This window comes from Manis javanica, chromosome 1 (assembly GCF_040802235.1).
Source record: "Manis javanica isolate MJ-LG chromosome 1, MJ_LKY, whole genome shotgun sequence".
In the NCBI taxonomy this organism is placed as follows: Eukaryota; Metazoa; Chordata; class Mammalia; order Pholidota; family Manidae; genus Manis; species Manis javanica.
In genome coordinates, this window is record NC_133156.1 from 14,624,243 (window position 1) to 14,645,212 (window position 20,970).

The 20,970-nt window shown below is 41.1% G+C and overlaps 1 protein-coding gene and 2 pseudogenes across 8 annotated transcripts in view; all 3 read left to right on the plus strand.

Moving 5' to 3' along the window:
• The window catches only part of LOC108410357 (coilin pseudogene), a 74,552-nt pseudogene extending 69,710 nt beyond the window's left edge, over positions 1 to 4,842 (plus strand).
• Positions 1 to 20,970, plus strand: part of MTUS2 (microtubule associated scaffold protein 2) — a 501,163-nt gene that overhangs the window by 105,767 nt on the left and 374,426 nt on the right. The window lies entirely within an intron of this gene.
• LOC140843109 (coilin pseudogene) lies at positions 4,741 to 5,914 on the plus strand (annotated as a pseudogene).

The following is a 20,970-nucleotide window of genomic DNA, read 5'->3' on the forward strand; positions in this document are numbered from 1 at the left end:
AAAGTTCATCAAAACTCAGTAGAGCAGAGTATTTTCTGATGAGAAAGGAGGAAAGGTAATTTGCCAAGGCCACACAGGTGAACTCAGAACTCTGACTTTAAACTCATACTCTTTCTTAAGGATAAAATATCCCTTCTCAGGAGCATGGGTGGGCATGAGGCCTGCAAGCGGCTATCAGGAATTGCTTCTGAATGGCATGGAATTCAGGAACACCGTGTTCTATACTTTGTGATATGCACGCGGTAGAAGGAACTAAGCCCAGCCCTAAGTCTACCTTTAACCAATTAGTAGCCCAGGCATCTTGGAAACACATTCCTCTGGGACATGTTCTCTATGCACAGCCCTTTTCCTGAAACTAACAGGTTTCAGTGTGCATGACTAGGGAAAAAACACCACCGACACCCCAGACTCCATCAACTGACAGAGTGAAAGGAGAGAAAGGGAATGAGTGAGGGAGTTTGGGAGACAGGCAAGGGGACACCGGACAGGTGAGCTGTCCTAGAATTGTGCTAGAATTGTTCGCTTCGGTTCTGCTCTAATAGAAATAATGTAAGGAAAAGCTTTAAAGTGCTTATTAGGTATCTATATTTAATTTGTTCCTCTTGTTTAATTAGCATAGTAGTTTGGAATCCTCAGTGTCCAGCTAGTCTGTGACCTCAGGCCTCCCCCCCTGGGCAGTGGATTTTAGAAGCACCAGGAGAACATTTTCCCAGCAGTCTGCAGTCGGCGCGAGTCTCCTGTTCTCCCGTGGGCCTACTGCTTGCTCGATCTTGAAGAAGGTTAAATGAATCCATCAACACGGTAGCACTTCATGTTATTTAAGATCATTTATTGTCCAACTTCAACTAACCGGATTATGATGATGGGACTGAACATAAGCCAGAGGACATCAGAGTGGCCTAAATAGATGCTGGAAAATTTGTGTGTAAAGTGGAGAGTCTGTTAAGCTTAGTCTGTTTACTATTGTTTAAAAATATCTCTGAAGGGTGTGACTGGCTTCTCAGCCTGCGCACTGTCAGAAGGAGCAGATTGAAAGGTGTGGGGATTCTCTGGAGACAGTCACACTGATGAGAGTGAGAAATAGAAAAAGGAACAGGCAATCACGAGAACTTCCAAAATTGGGTCAACAGGTCCCATTTAAGGTGATGGAAGAGTGCTTATCACATAGTAAACTTGAGGCAAATCTTGTGGAGTAAATAAATTTATAGCCATGGATGTTCATAGCAAGCTTTGTCAAAAATGGTTAATGAATTATAGTGACCTATGTTTCAGAAAGATAAGGAAATGCAAGGTTTACTTTAAAGCTATTTGCGTGTTTAAGATTTAACCAAAAAAAGTTGTTTTTTAAAATTTAAATTTGTGTTTAAAAAGGCAAGCTGCAAGTTTAAAAAGACTTTTCTGCCTCTGGGAAGATGGGATAGGCATACTTTTCCCAATTCTTCCCAAATACAACTAAAAGTAAACCTGAGAAGGATCTCAGAGGTAGAGAGAGGGCAGCCCAGCAAGAGACCTTAAGGAATGACACTGGTGTGAGTTCCCTGGGTTTTCCTTATTGCCTCATGTGTACCAGACTTAGAGCAGAAGAATCCAGCAACCCAGAACAGCAAACGGGTACATACATATTAAAGGGCTCCAGCAAAAGCCTGTTTTCTCTAGCCAAAGTGCCAGGAAAGGAACAGATTAGTAAGAGAGAAGACTTTTGAGACAATAACCATTCTATTCCAGTCAAATAACCACAGAAAAAATATTGTGGCCTCACTCCCACCCATGCCAACAAAGACCTGGTGGGGAGCCTAGATTTTCACCCTTGGGAAGCTGTAGTGAGGTGCCCCAACACCTGTACCAGGGTGGTGACAGAGAAGACTAAGGACCCTGGACTCTCCTCCCCCCTGGCAGAAACAGCCCTGTTCACCCCCTACCTCCCTCTGTGGTGATGTCAGAGGAGGCCTAGTGGGGAGTCAGGGCTGTTACCACTCCCCCCCAGTGGTAATGAGGCTACACACATACCCCCTCCATGGTTCATGGCGGCTCAGTGGTGAGCCTGGACTTGTAGCCCTACTTGTCAGCATCCTCACACTCATCTGCCAGAGGAAAGTCAGAAGGTTTAAATAAAAGGTCCTCATAATACCCAGAATGTCCAGTTTTCACTAAAAAAGCTTTTATCCTAGCAAAGACCAGGAAGATCTCAAACTGAAAGAAAAAGGACAACCAATAGATGCCAATACTGAACTGACCGATGTTTAAATTATCTGAAAAATATTTTAAAGCAGCCATCATAAAAGTAGCTCAACAACACAAGAGAAGAAGTTCACTGTCATTAGGGAAATGTACATCCGAACAATGCCAGCTGCCTCTTACCCCCCCCGGGATGGCTGTCGTAAAAAACCACACAATAAGAACTGTTGGGGAGGAGGTGGAGAAATTGGGCCCCTCATACATCATTGGTCGGGATATAAAATGCTATAGCCACTTTGGAAAGCAGTATGGCTGTTCCTCAAAAAATTTATAATTACAGAGTTACCTACAACCCAGTCATTCCACTTGTAGGTATGTGCCCCAGAGAACTGAGAATACAAGTCCACACGGCAACTTGTACGTGGATGTTTGTAGCAGCATTACTCACAATTGCAAAAAAATGGAAATAATGTGAGTGGATAAATAGAATGTCATATGTCCATATAAGGGGATATAATTCAGCCATAGAAAGGAATGAAGTAGTATTCATACTACAACATAGATGAACTTGGAAAACTTTTTGTTAAATGAAAGAAACCAATCAAAAAACTTACGTAATATTTGATTCCATTTACATGGAATGTATAGAAAAGGCAAATCTACAGAGACAGAAATGTTTTATGGGAACTAGATAGAAAGGGGAATGAGGAATAATTGCTGATGGGTGCAGAGTTTCATTCTGTAGTGACAAATATTCTGGAATTAGGTAGGGGTGTGGTTGCACAACTATAAATATTCTAAAACTACTGATTTTTACACTTTAAAGGAGTAAGTGTTATGGTATGCAAATTATATCTCCATAAATATACACAATGTTTCAAACAGTTACAAACACACTTAAATTTATTGGAAAAAAACCACACAGAAAGTGTCAACAAAGAAATAGAAAATATAAAGAACCAAATGGAAATTTTAGTACTGAAAACACACCCATGTAAAAAACTCAGTGGATGGGCTCAACAGAAAAATGGAGGTGAGGAAGATATAATAATACAAATTGTTCAACCTAACAGTGGAGAGAAAATAGATAAGTTAGCAGAGTCTTAAACCTGTGGGACTCTTAAGAAAAGATCTAACATTCATGTCATCAGAATCCCAGAAAGAGAGAAGAAAAAAGATAGGATGGGCTGAAAAAGTACTCAAGGAAATAATGGCTGAAAACTTCCTAAATTTGACAAAAGACATACATTCACAGATTCAAGAATCTAAGTGAATTCTAAATAGGATAAACCCAAATAAATCCACACCAAGATATGTCCTAGTCAGAACTTCTGAAAACAACAGATAAGGAAAAATTTTTGAGGTAGCCTTAGAGAAATGACAGAAAAACAATCAGAAATGACCCTGGATTGCTCATCAGGAATTATGGAGGACAGAAGGAAGTAGATATTAGAGACTTGCTATTTTACTCCATTGTAATTCTACTCATTCCCCTCTCCTACCATTCTGCTAAAGTTAAAAGTTTAAATTATAAAACCTCTGATTATAAAAATGTTCATTGTCAATAAATTGGGAAATACAGATTAACACAGAGAAAATGCAGATCGTCCATAATCTCACCACCTGGAAAATCACTGTTAACTTTTTGATGCATTTGTTTCCAGTCTTTTTTACTCTGCACCTTACAAAATCAAAATCAACTAAGATAACAGTTTTGTAGCATACCTTTTTATTTAACTTTGTGTTGTGAGAGTTTTTTCACTGTGTTAAGTAGCCTTTAAGAATGGGATTTTTGAGTGAGCGAGACGGCAGCCTCTGGGACGGTCAGGCTATGGCTTCAGTTTGGTTACGCACCGCCGGCCACTCCGCCCTGCATGGCCTTCTGGCTTCCGGTTGACTTGAACAGGTGCCGAGTAGTCACTGATCTCATTAGTCTCATCGGTCAGTGTTTCGGCTTCAGTTCTGGGGCTCTCTTGGGCCTCTGTTTGGAGGGAGGGCTCTTGCCCCCCACCGAGAGCATGCGCCAGGTATGAGACAGCGACTGCCTCAGAGTTAAATCAGAAGAGCAGAGATGCTGGGAATCCCATGATAATCAGTAATGGTGATGGTACTCACTTATTACCTAGAAAAGCAAAGAAGTGGGCATTTGAGTTGGAGGAAGATGAAGAGACCAAATCAGGTTATAGAAACTCAAAGAAGCATTGAAAGAGTCAAGAGAAAAACAGTGAGACGATGTTGGATCTAGAACCACAATCTATCACACATCCAAGTGTGAGGAAAAAAAGAGGAAAAAAATGAAGCTGTGTGTAATGTAGGAGATGGTGATGAAAAAGTGACCAAAGGAAAATCACCCAAGAAAAAGGAGAAATGTGAAAATAAAAAATGGACAAAGAATCCAAAGTCTTCTAAAGCACAGGCAATGAAAGAATGGACCGTCCAGAACTGGAGTCCCTCAAAAGGTTCTCCTGTTAGAAGCAGCCTTGTTAAGGCCAGAGGGAAAGTTGGTGTGTGTCGGGGTTCATACAAAAGGTAGTCCCAGGTCCTCCTCGGGGTCTGAGTCTGATCATGAACCCACCAGTGATGGGCTCGGCAGTGTCGCTGTGGCGGTTACACATTCCTCAGAGAAAGAAGTATCGAGTTATCAAAGGAAGGACTCTCTTCAGAAAACACAACTGCAAACAAAGTGGCTACAAAAATTGGCTTTGATGCTACACCCATCAAGGGCAAGGTAACCAGAGCATCATCTTCTGGTTCAGACTGTAGTTTCGAGTCAGTGACCAACGTGTGACATTAAAGAGCGCCCTGGAGCTGGCTGCAGGTTTCCGGAAGGCGGTAGGCCTCTTCACAGGCTGCCCAGGCCCATCATCACAGCCTCCAAACATGTCTGAGTCAGAGGGTGGCAGACAGGCTCCTGCCCTCCCTGTGTGATGCTCCCCAGCAGTTTGAGAAGAGGTTGGGGTAGAGGAGAGGACCTTCTTTCTTGGAACGGAGCTAGGGGTTGGGGCACGCGGGGGAGAGGTCAAGGACAAGCACGTGCTCTTTCCTCGGTTTTAAATAAAATGCTGAATTTCAGAAGCAGCAGCAGTTAAATGAAGTGGTAACATACACATCTGTTTTTCAGAATCCAGGCAGGACACACAGGAAGGACTACAGTCTTTTACCCCTGTTAGCAGCTGCTCCTCAAGTTGGAGAAAAGATTGCATTTAAGCTTTTGGAACTAACATCTGATTATTCTCCTGATGTCTCTGACTACAAGGAAGGATAAATATTAAGCCACAATCCAGAGACCCAGCAAGTAGATATAGAAATTCTTTCACCCTTACCTGCCGTGAAAGAACCTGGGACATTTGATTTGGTTTATCACAACAAAAACAGCACTGAGATAGTGGAGTTTTGCATTTTTCCTGCTGTGATGCAGGAGAAGAGGGTCACTGATATACACTCTTATGAAGGTTTCACAAGAAAAACAATATGGTTATTACATTCACCCTTGTTATGAAGTCCTCCCCCCACCTCATTGCAGTCCCTATCCATCAGTGCAGTAAGATGCCACAGAGTCCCTGTTTGTCTTCTCTGAGCTACACTGTCTTCCCCGTGACCCCACATACACCATGTGCACCAATCACAATACCCCACAATGCCCTTGAGGATCACCGATTTTTGGAGATAGTTGATTGATCCAAGACTGACTGTTGACTCTCCAAATAACCCACCAAGTTCAGAGCTTGCCTTAGTATGACCTCTCCACCTCATAGTTTATAAGTGTCTTGTTTGTGAAAGTGACTATAACCCAAACTTTTTTAAAGAAAGATTTGAAAGATGCATGCATTTTTTGTTATCTTCACTTTACTGCATAGGAAAAAAATCTACCTCATGATTTAAATTTCAGTAACAAAATTTAAAACATGACATTGCCTGCAAGCATTGCTATAAACCAGTATATATGATTTCTTCTCTTGTTTTATTTTTTTTGACCATCAAGTAGCCATCGTCAGTAGGAGTTTATAATACCAGGTGCAAGGAAGTGCTGCATATCTTGTCTCAGTAAGTCTTATTAAGTAACATTTTAAACAAGAAAGCGTGTTTACTTGACCTAATTTTTTAACATTTGAGTTGATCTATTAAATGTGGAACATCTTAAGAAATTTCAAGTGTTTTATACTTGGAATTATCAGGAATTAACAAGTAGTTGAGTTCGTTGCAGGCAGTGAGTTAAGGAATCCTTTCACATTTTTCCCAACTTTAAAATGAAGGCTTCTCAGGGCCTGTGTAGATCCGTTGAGAATAAGACCTCGTGTGCGTACCTGGGGAGGAACGGGTGTCCCACTGGGTGAGAGGATCCGCTATGAGTCAGACCAAGGAATGTGTTACCTTGCTTCAAGATGCCAAGCACCTGATTGAGTATGGTGGAGTGAGGATTTCAAGCAGAAACTTCCTTTTCTGTTATTAATAAACACAAAGCTGAAATGGTTAAATGTATACTATGAAAATCACCTTAACAAAAAGATCAGGTTCCTCCTTAAGCTTTGCAGATTTTTAAATAAACTCATACTGAACAACAACAACAAAAAGAATGTGATTTTCAATGACTGTATAACCTTCTGTACTATAAAGATAAAACAATTATGTTCGGTCATTTTGGTTTATAATTTTTTGTTATTTAAAATAACACCCCCATTCACATCATTGAGTATATATTTTTGGCTGCACCTCTGATTATTTTCTTAGGTTCAGGCTTTAGGGGTGGAATTCTTGCCTTAATGAGAATAAATATTTTTAAATCTCTTGACATATTTGGGCAAATTGCTGTCAAGAAAAACTGTACTAGTTTATACAGTGCTAAAATATGTTTGTTCTTATAAAAATATCAAATGCAGTCTTCTACCAATCAAGTCAAGAATCTTGATAAGCTTTCACCTCTCTTCTGTCCCCACATCCCACACTGTTCTGACTCCAACCCCTCGATATTTCCCATATTATAATTTACTGTGATACTAGTTTTAGAGTATCCTTAACATTTTTTAAACAATAAAACCACTTAGACTGAAATACACATTTTTCTGGCTCTTTATTTCTTGAATTTGAAGTCTTCCTCTTGCAACCATTTCTTATTTTATATATCCTCCACTTATACCTTTAACATAGATGTGTGGATGTCAGGACACTGGACAATTAGGGAAATGCTACTATTTCTTTGAAAGGAAAGAAATAAAAAAGACCCCAGGTAGTTTTCCATTTCTAGCCAGTGTTTCTGTGCCATTGTTCACCATAGCTCTTGCATCTCTCATTTGTTTGCTAATATTTCTTTGGCCTCAGTCTTACATTTATTATAATTTTGTAGAATATACCCCAAAATGGCCGATTTTAGTAAACCAACATTTTGGGAGCAGGGTTCAAGGAAAGTTCAAGCCGACCCAAACTCATCCTGTCCTCCCCAGGTATGGTGAGAGCCGTGTGAGAACTCCTGGTCTCATGGACACAGGGTCTCCGCACACTGCCTCTTGACCACCGTGGTCAGTGTCTCAGGGAGGGGGCTCTGGCTTATAGGTGAACGTCCTGAGAAACTGCTGGGGTCTTCGTGAATTCTCCCTTTCTACGTTATCATTTGCAAGAACACACAGACCTGCTGTAATATGTCCTTTAAGAAACCAAAACAAACCTGCTTTCTTGGGTCCCCTTTTCCTTCCATCCATTTTGCATTCCCCTTTGCAGGGGGACTTCCTGAGAGCGTCGGCGGACATTGTCCTTACCTTCTCAGCCCCCTACTCTCCGAGCCCCGGTGGGGCCAGTCCCCAGGCTCATCCCTCCATGGTTACTGTTCTTGCTCACTTCACCAGTTCCTTCCATTTGGCACCTGCAGGGGCCACTTCTATTGTCATCTTGTTCTTTTGGGAGCTCGTGCACCACAGCCCACTCCCTCCCCGTTAATGAACTGTACCTTGCCTTCTTGGTCACCTTTGGTTTTACTGCTTCATGGCCTCATCCGAGTCTCCACAGCTGGGCTTCTGAATGTTGGGGTGGCCCAGGCTCACCTGTGGCCTCTTTGGCCTTCATTTCCACTGTCCCACATGGCCTGGCCCTGGTCATCGTCATAAAATTCACGCTGTCTCTGTGGTCTTAATCTCTAGCCTCCAACCAGTCCACTGAGCTCCACACTTACCTGGCTAGTGGTTCATTTGATGCCTATACTTGGCTGTCTGATGTCTCAAAATTAGTATTTGCAAAGTAGTGTTCTCAGTTCTCTCCCAAACAACGGTTCCTCCTCGTTCATCCCATTCTAGTACATGTCTACAGTGTCCACTTCACTGCCTAAACCAACAATCCATGTCTTATTACCTTTACTTTAAAAATACAACCCCTCTTTCCTTCTTACTGTTACTCTAACCAAAGCTAGTCTCCAAACCTGTTCCTATAAATGGGGCTTTGCAGCAATTAAGAGAGCTTTTGAACATGTATAGAATTTTATCATTCCCCATACTACTTAAGATAAAATCCCAGCCCATCAACACAGCCAACATTGTAGCTGTATGTTTCTTTTCCTTTTTCTTACAGAGCTAAGGATATTTAACACAAGCTGTCCCTTCTTACCAAATGTTTGAGCGTATGATCCAGCATCGTGTACTACCAGCACTATGGTGTCCAGTAGAGCTCCAGTGCTTACTCATCCTGCATCCCCGAAGCTTGGTTCATATTGCTTTCAGCTTTTGAAATGACTGATTTAAATGTTAAATTCAGAGAGTCTTTCCTTAGCCGTATCCAGGCTACTAATGAGCCCATCAAAGCCACTCTTCGTTTCTGTTACAGTGTTTTTGATCCCAGGCGTTTCTTTTCAGTTCTTTCTTAGGATTGCATCTCTCTGCTTACGCTGTGCATCTGTTCTCGTATGCTGTGTGCTTTAATCTTAGTTGTTCCAAATTCCTGCTTCGATAATTCCAGCGTCATTGCCCTGTGTGGTTCTGGTGTTTGTTCTTGCCTCTTTGCACTGTGTTTTTGCCTTTTTGTAGGCCTTGTAATTTTTTCTTGGTAGTCAGACATGATGTACCTGGTAAAATCGGGCTTTAGTGATGCGGTGTAGTGAAGGGAGGAGAAGCGTGCTGTTGCTTATGATTAGGTCGCAGTGGTTTCACGAGCCTGTGTCTCTGTATTGTGAGCTTCACAAGGGTGTTCCCCCTCCCTCAGGTTGGACAGGAGGCTAGAGCGAGATAAGGTTCTGTATTTCCATTCTCCCATGTGGAAGGCTAGAGGGGGCTGGAGCTGGGTGTTTCCTTCCCAGGTCAGGCTCCGACACCCCAGCTGGGTTTAGTAGTTTCCCCTGAAGGAAGACTTTGTTAAGAATAGAGGGCTCTGGCTTATTTCAAAATGTTCTTTTTCCACTCCCTTGCAGGGAAACACAAGAGAATTTTTCTCTGATATTTTCTGTGGGGACTTGTCTGAGTTCCTGAAGGTAAATCTCACAGCATTTTTTTTGCAGGCCTCCAAGACTTGGTCCCCCGTGGCCTTTAACTCTCAGAGTTGTCTGCACCAAGCCTCTGGCAATTCATGAATCATGGTTCATGTGTCCCTACCTGGCCTTGGCTCCTGTTGTGGCCTTTGCTCAGGAGTCTCTGCTGGCAGGGGCGGTGTTGGCCTGGCTGTCTTTCCAGTCTTTGGGGGGCAGCCAGGGTTGGCCCTGTATCCTCCCCTCTTTATGGATTCAAGAAGAGCTGTTGATTTTTCAGTCTGTCCAGCTTTTCCTTGTTGGGACAGAGCAGCAACTTCCAAACTCCTTGCATGTGGAACTAGGACCTGGAAGGCCCTAACTGAGATGATACCTGCTGATGAGTAGCTCCCTGTTCCCCGTGCCTGCAGCCCCTGGCCACCACCGTTCTACTCTCTGCTCTGGAGTTTGACTCTTTCAGGGAGCTGGTATACACAGAACTATGCTGTATTTGTCTTCTCTGACCGGCTTATTCCACTTGGCATATGTCCTTAAGGTGCATCCATATTGTCCACACTGCAGGACTTTGCTCCATTTAAAGGCAGAATAACATTCCATTGTATGTATATACAGCATTTTCTGTGTCCGTTCACCAGCTGAGGGGACATCGTGGCTTTTGTGAACAGTGCTGCAGTGAACATGGGGGTACACATTCTGTGGGAATCTGTTCTCAGTTCTTTTGAATAAATATCCAGAAATGCGATTGCTGGATCATAAGGCAGGTCTATTTTTAATCTTTTGAGGACTCTTCATACTGTCTTCCATAGAGGCTGTACCATTTTAGAATCCTAGTGATTGTGTACAGGGTTCCAGTTTCTCTCCATCCTTGCCAGTAGATTTTCTTTGATGATCGCCATCCTAACAAGCGTGGAATGGTATCTCATTGCGGTTTTGACTTGCCTCTCATGATGATTCGAAATGCTGAGCATCTCTTCCTGTGCCGGTTGACCTTTGTATGCCTTTGGAGAAATGTTTCTCAAACCTGCCAGTCTTGCCTTTGTCACTACGGAGGCCATAATACCTAAGCAGTTCTCGGCATCTAGGAGGTAGGTGCTTTTTGAATGAGTGACAAAGGACAGTGACTGTAGGTATGTCTAGGGAGTTACAACTGATCTTTAAGGTAAACAGTCCTGTTGCCACTTTCTGTGCATTGCTTGTGTCTCCGATGAAGGGAGTCAGGTTCCAGTGTGTCTGGGCTTTAGTTGCATACAGGAGTTTTCTGTGTTTTTAACACCTGGTTTTGGGTTAGAAGGACACAAATATCCCCAGTCCCAGATCTCGTTGTCGTGGCTGGCCTTACTTGAGTGTTCGTTTCTGAATAGACTCTCTCTGTCCCTGAGCTCAGACTGCCTTTGTCTTGGCAGGGTCTTGTGCTGTGCATGTCTATCCGAGAGCCCCATATGTTCTCTCAGCTTTGATGTGGCGCCCATTTTAGAAACACACAGTCAGTGTGTGATTGCTCCCTTGAGCTGACGAGCAGCATAGTAATCGCAGTCACCCCGTGGCATATGTGTGTCACTTTCCGTTTTAGTAACAAAGTGGCAAGTCTCTTGTTATAAAGCACATCATTGTAATGAGGTTCAAGCAGGTGGTTGTGATTTATTACCTGAGCCCTTCCAGCCCTTCCTGTCAATGTTGCATTTCCTTAGAGCTTCCAGAGTTCTCTCAGTCTGCCTGACCGTGCTTAGAGCCTGCACAGGTAGGCAGGAGTGGTAGCAGGTGCCTCCTCACTGTTCAGGGAAGCTGCGGTGTGGCTGTTGCATCATTTGCTCAGGTGCCTGCATTTGTAATCAGTGGGCTGAGGTCATGAGTTTCTGTGTTTGGATTTTAAAGTGGCCTTTCTGGCATGTTTTCCCCTCATGACCACCTGTCTTAGGTGTGCAGTGATGCCTGTCTGAGGTGCATAACGGGTCGTAATGTTGGTTACGAGGGAGCATGCTCGGAAGCCTCTGCATTGAATTCCTACAGTTCAGAACTGCGTGCCTGTGTGCTTGGCCGTGTTAGGGCAAACAGAACCAATGGTATGTGTGTGCATACAAATGTATATGTGTGCATATGTGTATGTGTATTTATGTGTCCGTATATGTATATGTATGCATACACACACACACACACACACACACAGAGGGAGAGAGATTTTTCAGGAATTGGCTGACGGGACTATGGAGGCTGACAAGTCTGAAATCTGCAGGGCAGGCTGACAGTTGGAGATCCAGACGAGTTGATGTTGTAGCTTGAATTTGAAGGCAGCTTGGAGGCACAATTCTGTCTTCCTCAGCCTTAGTCTGTTCTCTTAAGGCCTCAAGTGACCAGATAAGGTTACACTGTACAGAGGGTAATCTGCTTTACTCCAAGTCTGCTGATCTAAGTGTTAATCTCACCTAAAAAATATCTTTATAGCAATAGCTAGTCTGTGACCAAAACCTGGACATCATGGCCCAGCCAAGTTAATATGCAAAATTAACCATCTCATTGGCTAACTAGTGCTTTAAAACTGGTGTATTCACAAAGGAAATCCTAGTATGTTTGGTAAAAGCCAAATGTTTATACTTCCCCTACCATTGCTAACCAAATAATAATGTGAAAAAAAGTAACAAGTAAATGTGGGAGCCTTCCTTCAATCACATAGTTATTTTTATGATGCCCTGTAAATAGTGCTTAGTAAATTAAAGAAATGATCTTACCCTTTTTTGTATCGACACCAAAATAGCAAAAAGTTATTAATTCCTAAAAGTGCTACAGCTGCTTAGAAGAGTGGAGTCCAGTAGTCACAATTTTTTATTTTAGAGATTTACTTGAAGATGTTTAGCTTACTTGCACATCTTTTGATTCGGAAATTGGTACATTTTTTTAAAAACATTAAATAATTTGCTTTTGGTGTTTGAATTAACTTTTAGTTCAAGAATTGGTTATCCTCTTTTGAACATTTCTCAAATTCATAAGTTGTTTAAGGCTTGGCATCACACAAACCATTATGTCCTGTGGAAATAATATTCATTCTGAAATATTTAGGAAGTTTACAGATTATGCAGTGTTTCTTGATTTGGGGGGTAAGGGTAATCTTTCTTAAAAGAAATCTATTCGAGGTGGATTTAGTGAGAATAGTAGCAAAATTCCCCTAGATGAGGTATGGTAAATGTGAGTAAATCCTGAACACTAGTACCATGGTCTGGCAGCATAGTATTATAGTTGTAATTCTGTATTCTAGACATCACTGTCATGAAATTCCCTCCAAATACACCAGGCACTGTGCAGGCATACCTCATTATATTGTACGTGGCTTCGTTGTGTTGTACAGATACTATGCTTTTCATAGATGGAAGGTTTGTGGGCAACCCTGCATCAGGCATGTGTACGGGCACCATTGTTCAAACACCATTTGCTCACTTTGTGTCTCTGTGTCAACATGTTGGTCATTCTCACACTATTTCAAACTTTTTCATTATTATTTTTGCTGTCATGATCTGTGGTCAGTGATCTTTGATGTTACTACGGTATTGTTTTGAGGCACCACAGAGCATGCCCTTATAAGACGGGGAACTTAATCCATAAATGTTGTGTGCACTCTGATTGCTCCACCAACCAGCCGTTCCCCCCACCCTCTCCCAGTCCTTGGGCCGCCCTTTTCCCTGAGACACAACAATACTGTAATCAGGCCATCTCGTAACCCTCCAGTGACTTCTAATTGTCCAAAGGAAAGGACGGGTTGCATATCTCTCACTTGAAATAAAAAACTAGAAATGATTAAGTTTAGTAAGGAATGACTACTGAAAGCTGAGTTAGGCCGAAAGTTAACCAAATTGTGAATGAAAAGGAAACATTCTTGAAGGAAATTGAAAGTGCTACTCCAGTGAGCAAATGAATGATAAGAGAATGAAAGTCTTACTGCTGATACGGAGAAAGTTTGAGTGGTGTGAATAGAAGATCAAACCAGCCACAACCTTCCTTTAAACCAAGACTTAAAGCAGAGCAAGGCCCTAACTCGCTTCAGTTCTATGAAGGCAGAGAGAGATGAGGAAGCTTCAGAAGAGATATTTGAAGAAACAGCAGAGGTTGGTTCCTGAGGTTTAAAGAAAGAAGATGTCCCCATAACATCTAAGTGCAAGGTGAAGCAGCAAATGTTGATGGAGAAGCTGTAGCAATTTATCCAGAAGGTGTAGCTAAGATCATTCATGAAGGTGACTGAACTGAACAACAGGCTTTCAGTGTAGATGGAACAGCCTTCTATTGGAAGAAGTTGCCATGTAGGACTTTGATAGCTGCAGAATAGAAGTCAATGCCTGCCTTCAAAGCTTTCAAGGACAAGCTGATTCTCTTATTATTAATGTAGCTGGGGACTAAGTTGAAACCAGTGCTTACTGACCATTCCACTAATCCAAGGGCCCTTCAGAATTATGATCAGTCTACTCTGCCTGTGCTCTGGCAATGGAACAAGAAAACTTATCAATGGAACAACAAACAGATGACAACACACCTGTTTACAACATGGTTTAGTGACTATTTGAAGCCCACTGTTGAGGTGTACTGCTCAGAAGGAAAGATTCCTTTCAAAATATTACTGCTCATTGATAAATGCATGTGGTCACCCAAGAGCTCTGATGGAGGGGTGCAACAAGATGGGTGTTGTTTTCAGGCCTCCTAACACAATATCCATTCTGCAGCACGTGAATCAAGGAGTTATTTGCATTTTCAAGTCTTACTATCTAAGAAATGCATTTTGTAAGGCTATAGCTGCCATATATGGTGATTGATCTGGGCAAAGTACATTGAAAACCTTCTGGAAAAAATTCACCATTCTAGGTGCCATTAAGAACATTTATGATACATGGGAAGAGGTCAAAATATCAATATTAACAGGAATTTGGAAGATGTTGATTCCAACCCTCCTGGATGACTTTGAGGGGTTCAACACGTGAGGAAGTTTCTGCAGATGTGGTTGAAATAGCACAAGAACTGGAATTAGAAGTGGAGCTTGAGGATGGGACTGAAGTGCTGCATCTCATGATCAAACTTGAATGGATGATGAGTCGCTTCTTATGGATGAGCAAAGGCTCTTGACTCTTGGTGAAGATGCTGTGAAGATTTTTGAAATGAAAACAAAGTATTTAGAATATGACATAAACTAAGCCGATAATGCAACAGCAGGATTGGAGAGGATTGCCTCCAATTTTGAAAGAAGTTCTGTGGGTAAAATATTACCAAACAGCATAACATACTACAGAGAAATTGTTCATGAAAGGGACAGTCAGTGCATCAAACTTCACTGTTGTCATATTTTAAGAAAAGGCTGCAGCCACCCCAACCTTCAGCAACCACCAGCCTGATCATTCAGCAGCCATCTACACAGAGGCAGGACCCTCTATGTAGCAAAAAGATTACAAGTCGCTGAAAGCTGAGATGATAGTTAGCATTTTTTAGTAAAGTATGTTTTAATTAAGGTATGTCTGTTTGTTATTTTTTTTAGACATAATGGTATTGTACACTTAATAGACTGCAGTATAGCATAAACATAACTTTTATAGGCACTGGGAAACCAAAACATTCATATTTGACTGGCTTTATTGTGACATTCACTTGATTGCAATGGTCTGGAACTGAACCCCAGGGTATCTCTGAAGTATGCCGGTAGTTACAGTGTGTGAATAGTGTAATTCAAGTAAGTTGTTACCACCTTAATCCCATTATGGACAGGAGTCAGTAGCCTCATAGGTCATGAAGGTGAGGATTATTACAAACTAAATTTAACTTCCTTTGGTTTCAACATGTAGCACACACTGAGCCTGGCTGCCATATTCATATCATGTGTCCAACATGCTCCTGTTTGTAACTGGGGAGGGAGGCATTTGCTGAAATTGTCTGCTCATCCATCAAGAGCTTTTCAGGAAGGCTTCAAGTATGAAAGTGCTAAGTATGATTCATTAAATAAACTGTAGTGTGTATTCTACCCCCACTTGTATCCTTGTAGTTTTGCTGGTTAGAAGAACAAGGGAGGAAAGCTGTGATCTGTTAGGAACACTTGATTTACCCAATCAAAGACAGACTGAAGGAATTAAAGCATCACTTTCTATGTCATCCTTGCCATCAGCACCGTCATTATCCTGAAGAGCCTCTTTCATATTGTTGGGTGACACTCTAGATATTCTTCGCCCAAAGCATTGCCATGTCTGGTGTGCTCCTGGCATTAGAAACTGATATGAATGGAGTTGGGGTCTTGAGTAGAGCCCCACGGCCATTCTCATTTCCCTTTTCCCGAGCCACCTCCTTCACACACATTGGCTTGTGCCACCCAAATGACACAATCTGTGCAAAACTTTTGTCATCGCGAGAAAAGTAGCCCAGCATGGGCTCCAGGATTTAGGAGTCGGTGTATGTGGAGAGAGCAATTTCTTTCAAGGGAATTATATGGTCATGGTTCCTATATGTCATAAACATTATATAAAAAACATACATGAACATGAAAATGCTGGAGACATGGAAAGAACTATGTTTCACTTTGCTATTTATTTAAATAACATGTATTGCTTTTTTGGTTATCTAAATAATGGCTCATTATTTATACCACTAGAAAATGCAATAAATAAAAATTATCCATGAGGCCACCACTCAACAATGTCATGACTTCAGATCTCTTCAAGTCTTTCTTTGTGGCATAGTTAAATATAAAATATCTATGGTAGGGATTCTATTTTTTTTTAAGCTAACATTGTATCTCAAATATCTTTTTCCACAAAAAATGGTATTCACAAATTAATTTTTACTGTTTGTATATTTATCTTTATTTAGGTGAACAAAAGCATGTTTTTTTACCATAAGGCTGGGACAAAGTACAAATGGAAGCTTCATGTCATGTGCTTATGTAGTTAAAAGTTATAAATTGAGGTAACAGCCTGTTAAATATGTTCTTTTCCTTTCGTTTGACAAATATTGTTGGGGTAGCAAAATAAAAACATGTACCATTTTTATTTGAGTGAATGTCCGAAAAATATCAAGTTTGACTGAATTATGGGTCAATGGTGCACTTAAATCTTGATTCAATAAAGAATATAAGGTTCCTGACATAGTTTGTCTTACTACTTCAGAACTTGGGCTTAAAGTGGACACTTTTCTTGCTCAGTTTTAGTGCTTTGATCAGGAATTGAATCTTTATTGAATAAAGAATTTGTAATGTTCTGTTCATGGATTTTATGTGGGTCGTGTTATCTAGAAGCCTGATTACTTGTTTTAACATTCAAAAAATTTAAGCACATTGCTTCTTTGAAGATCGTAAATTTTTTAACCTTTTTCTTCTCTGAGTTCTACTTTCGTAACTTCTATTCCTAAAACAATCTCCACTTGTGCCCATTTCCCATCATCTAAAGGATTAAAAAAATGCAATGTAACTGATTTCAAAGTATGTAAAATATAAATATATTTCTATCAAAATGTAAATAAAAGTAAATGTAAAAAGTTTTAAAATTAAATTATTTTCCCTTCTAAAATACTCAAATTATGTGGCAAAATGAAAAATCACAAGCAACAAAATCCCAATGAAAAGGAAAAAGACCTGGAGAGTACCAAGCAAAAGAAAATAAAAAAGGCCAAATACACCTTCCTGCTCCCCAGGCCTCCCCAGACTACAGTTCACGATAGCAAACTTTTAAATAAAGTTATTTTTCAATAAAGTTGCAGAGTAGCCATGACAAAGACCATGTGACTGCAAAGCCTAAAATATTTAAGACCCTTCGCCTGCCTCTGCTCTAGAACCATGAACTAGAACAGGAAAAGAAACAGGAAAATGGAGGCTTGACCCTACGGGGAAACCTTTCATTCGAGAAATGATTATGTTTGTGTTATCGGAGAGGAAGGATTTGGAAACTTCATCATGTCACCCACCTCAGTGTCCCTGCCTTGAATGGGCCCCAAGTCCCTGGATGCAACATCCGCCTTCCACATTGGCTACACACCTGCCGGCATTCGGGTGCCTTTATTTCACAGTCCTGGGCAGACATCCTGCTCTGGGGCCTGAGAGGTGTTAGTGGCCACAGGAGATGCTCAAGGCTACCCGTCCCACTGTGCCCCAGCTGAGGGCAGGCTCCAGCGTGACAGGTACGTGCGTGGCACTGGATCGTGTGATTTGTGATTGGCAAGGGGTGGCTAATGCAAGTGGGTATAAGAGCAGCACCTAACATTTAGTTTGTCACGTCACTCACTCGTCTTTTAATCTGGATTTTGCTTACAAATTAATATGACACATTCCCTTCCCCTGACTCACACACACACACACACACACACACACAGATGTCAGAAAGTAGAGATTAGTGTTGGATTTGGAATTTTAAAAATGTGATGGGAAATCTTCACCATTTCAAGCATTTGAAAACATTTTAAAGATATTTGGATTTAGAGATTTCTAAAATAACACTATACTGAGCATTGGTAGTAGTATTTTTTCTTTAATATTAACGAGTTGAGGTCAGACCATAATCTAGGGCTACTGACACACACACCAAAATGAGCTGTTTCTGGAGGAAGACAAATCCTATGCTTTTGGCATAGAACTCCATGCACCACCTCTAGTGGGCCAGGGCCTCAGAAACATCCAGAGGAATCCTCACGTTCTTCTTCTAAGAAATAAACTAAGCGCCTATTCTCTCAGGCTGAAAAGCAAATTATAATAAAACATTCAAATTAATAGTTGAGGGCCTTGTTAAACCTATTAGAATTTTAGCAGTAAGTGCTATACCCAAATTAAATGGGCTCCAATATACAAATAAGGAAATATGGAAATAGCAATCTCAGATGTTTATTTGCATTATATAATTGCACTATGTTGCATTCTATAATGGGGTACAGACATTATGTTTATTGCTAATGGCACTAATAACTACCTTATGTTTTCATAATGCTCTCTTTTTTACACAGAACTTCCCGTATACATGGGCTCATCTACTTCTCATTTAAAGATGTGAGAAAGTATAGACAAAGAAACGGGTCCTAAGCAGTGAAGGGACTGCTCAAGTTCAGAAAGTCTCCATGTGGCTAAAATAGGACATGCACTTAAGTGTTCTTACCCATTTGTCATTTTGTTTCAGTGATTCCAAGGCTTTCTTTGTAAATAAAGGATGAAATTCGTGTGCTGCATCCAAACAGTGATGCTAGACAATTCCTGGTAACACTGACGTCAAGAATGAATAGCCAAGGTGAAGTCCAACATCAGAGTTGTGATGTTAAAATTAATGAGAACTTCCAAATTTCACAAGAGATAGGCAGGATTGAGTTTGGGGGTGTTACAACTATATATATAGACTGACTATAGAAGAGAAAGAAATATTTGCTTCGACCAAACCGATATTGAATAATGCTCAGAGTTTTAGATCTGCACGAAGCTTCTTTGGCCGTGTGAGAATGTTGTCTGCAGATGGAGATGTGTGGGGAAGGGGCCAGCTTGGGGGTCACAGCAGTCACAGATACAGTAATGATCCACTTCTCTGATGAAGTGACCCTGCAATCCTCCAGGACCCCCCACCACAGAGAACAGCATCATTAATCTATGAATTAATTGGTCCCTGCGAAGTTCTCTACATTATTTTAGCAGGTGGCCTTGCAAGGAGTCAGCTAAAATCATGCCTTTTCAGCGCCAAGCAGCATTGCAGCCACCAGAGCTTCAGAATAAGCAGGATGCATTTGGGAGGAGGACATTTCGATGTTCGAAAATCCAAGTGATCTTAGTTTTCCAAAGGGTCCAATTGTAAATAATTCTAAAAGCACAAACAGGTTCTATATTTTGTGTTTGAAGTCTACATACATTCTGCATATGTAACTTACTTTTTTTTTAAGAAGAAAACTTAACATTAACTTAAAGCTTTAGCAAAATATGGATGCCTGGATTTAGTTTATTCATTTGCATTGTTTTATGATGTGAATATGATATGAATATGAAATTTCATGTTGCCTGTCTGCTGAGCAAACAACCTAACAAGATTTCTGACTTGACACAAGATTTCTGTGGACACATGTGAGAGGTGTCTTCTAGATCCATGTGTTTCAAACTGTCACACATTAATGGATCATGAAATCAATAAAACCCATATTAATAATAACAATACAGATTAGTCATAAATCATACATGCTATAAATAATATAAAAATGCATTGAACATTATAAGGCTAAGTTGTGTCATTAAAGTTTAAGTTAGATGTATATGTATGCAGGTTCCCTGGGTTATGGAGTCAAATATATTTCTTATGGAGGGTCATAGTATAAAAAAGGTTGAAAGCTGCCATTCTAGGGCATGTGTTACAAGTCCCTCCACTGGCTCAGGGGGTATGTGCATCTTCAACTTTACTGACTGTTGCCAAATTGCTCTTGAAAGTGACCTATCTTACCGGCAGCATTTCTTCCCATTTTACCTCATTCTAGCCCTGTGTTTTTGTGACAGGGGTTCCTAATTGTAATTTCAGTGCGCTTTTCCTGATTACTAGTGAGACTGAGAACAAGTCATTTCTAAGTGTTGGAAATGAAAGGGGAGAAAGCTTATTTTTTTATTTTATAACAGTATTGGATAGGCATGAGAAAAAAAACTAGGGCAACTGCAAAGTAGAGGCTGAGGGCCTTACTTGTTTGGTAAGGAACAAGGAAGGTGAGAAATGTCTCCTATTTTTGATATCTGATGCTAAGGACTTTAATCTTAGGCAGAGACTGGAATTGTGGAACTCTATGCTGTTCAGTATGCGATGGGAATGGTATTGCTAAGTGTACCCATTGGCTACACTTGGGCAGAGGATGAACATAGATGCTCTCAGCAGCCTGCAGTTTTATGGAACCCAGTAAGGTGTGCTGGGCTGCTTTCTTAGTCTGTCCTGTGTTTTTGACCATTGAGGTGTGTGTGATTGCAGAGAATGAATGGGGAGGGGAAGTGGTGGCCGAACGCAGGGTCTTGGATTGAAAGGTGATGGGCAGGGGTCGTCTAGAGAGGGCATGGCTGATCCAGAATGGCAGCTGTGATTCTGCCGTAGGGTGGTTTGGTTTTGTGGGAATATGACTCCAGTGTTGCCGGATATTTTCCAAGAGAAAGTGGAAGTTTAATTTTGTGGAATCTCTTGGGTTTGTTTTTAAAATACTGACCCACATTGTAAAAAACCCCATTAAGACCAAAAAAACCCTATCTGAATGTAGACTGTGGGCCTCTGATGTGCGATTTCTGTATTAGGAGAACAGAATTGTGAAATGGCTGAAATTTTAAAAATCATAAATACTAAGGTTGATTCCTTCTGACCTAATTTGGTATTTTACTTGTTTCCCCTGACGTGTTTCCCCCGACGAGGTCTATCAGTAGGGGT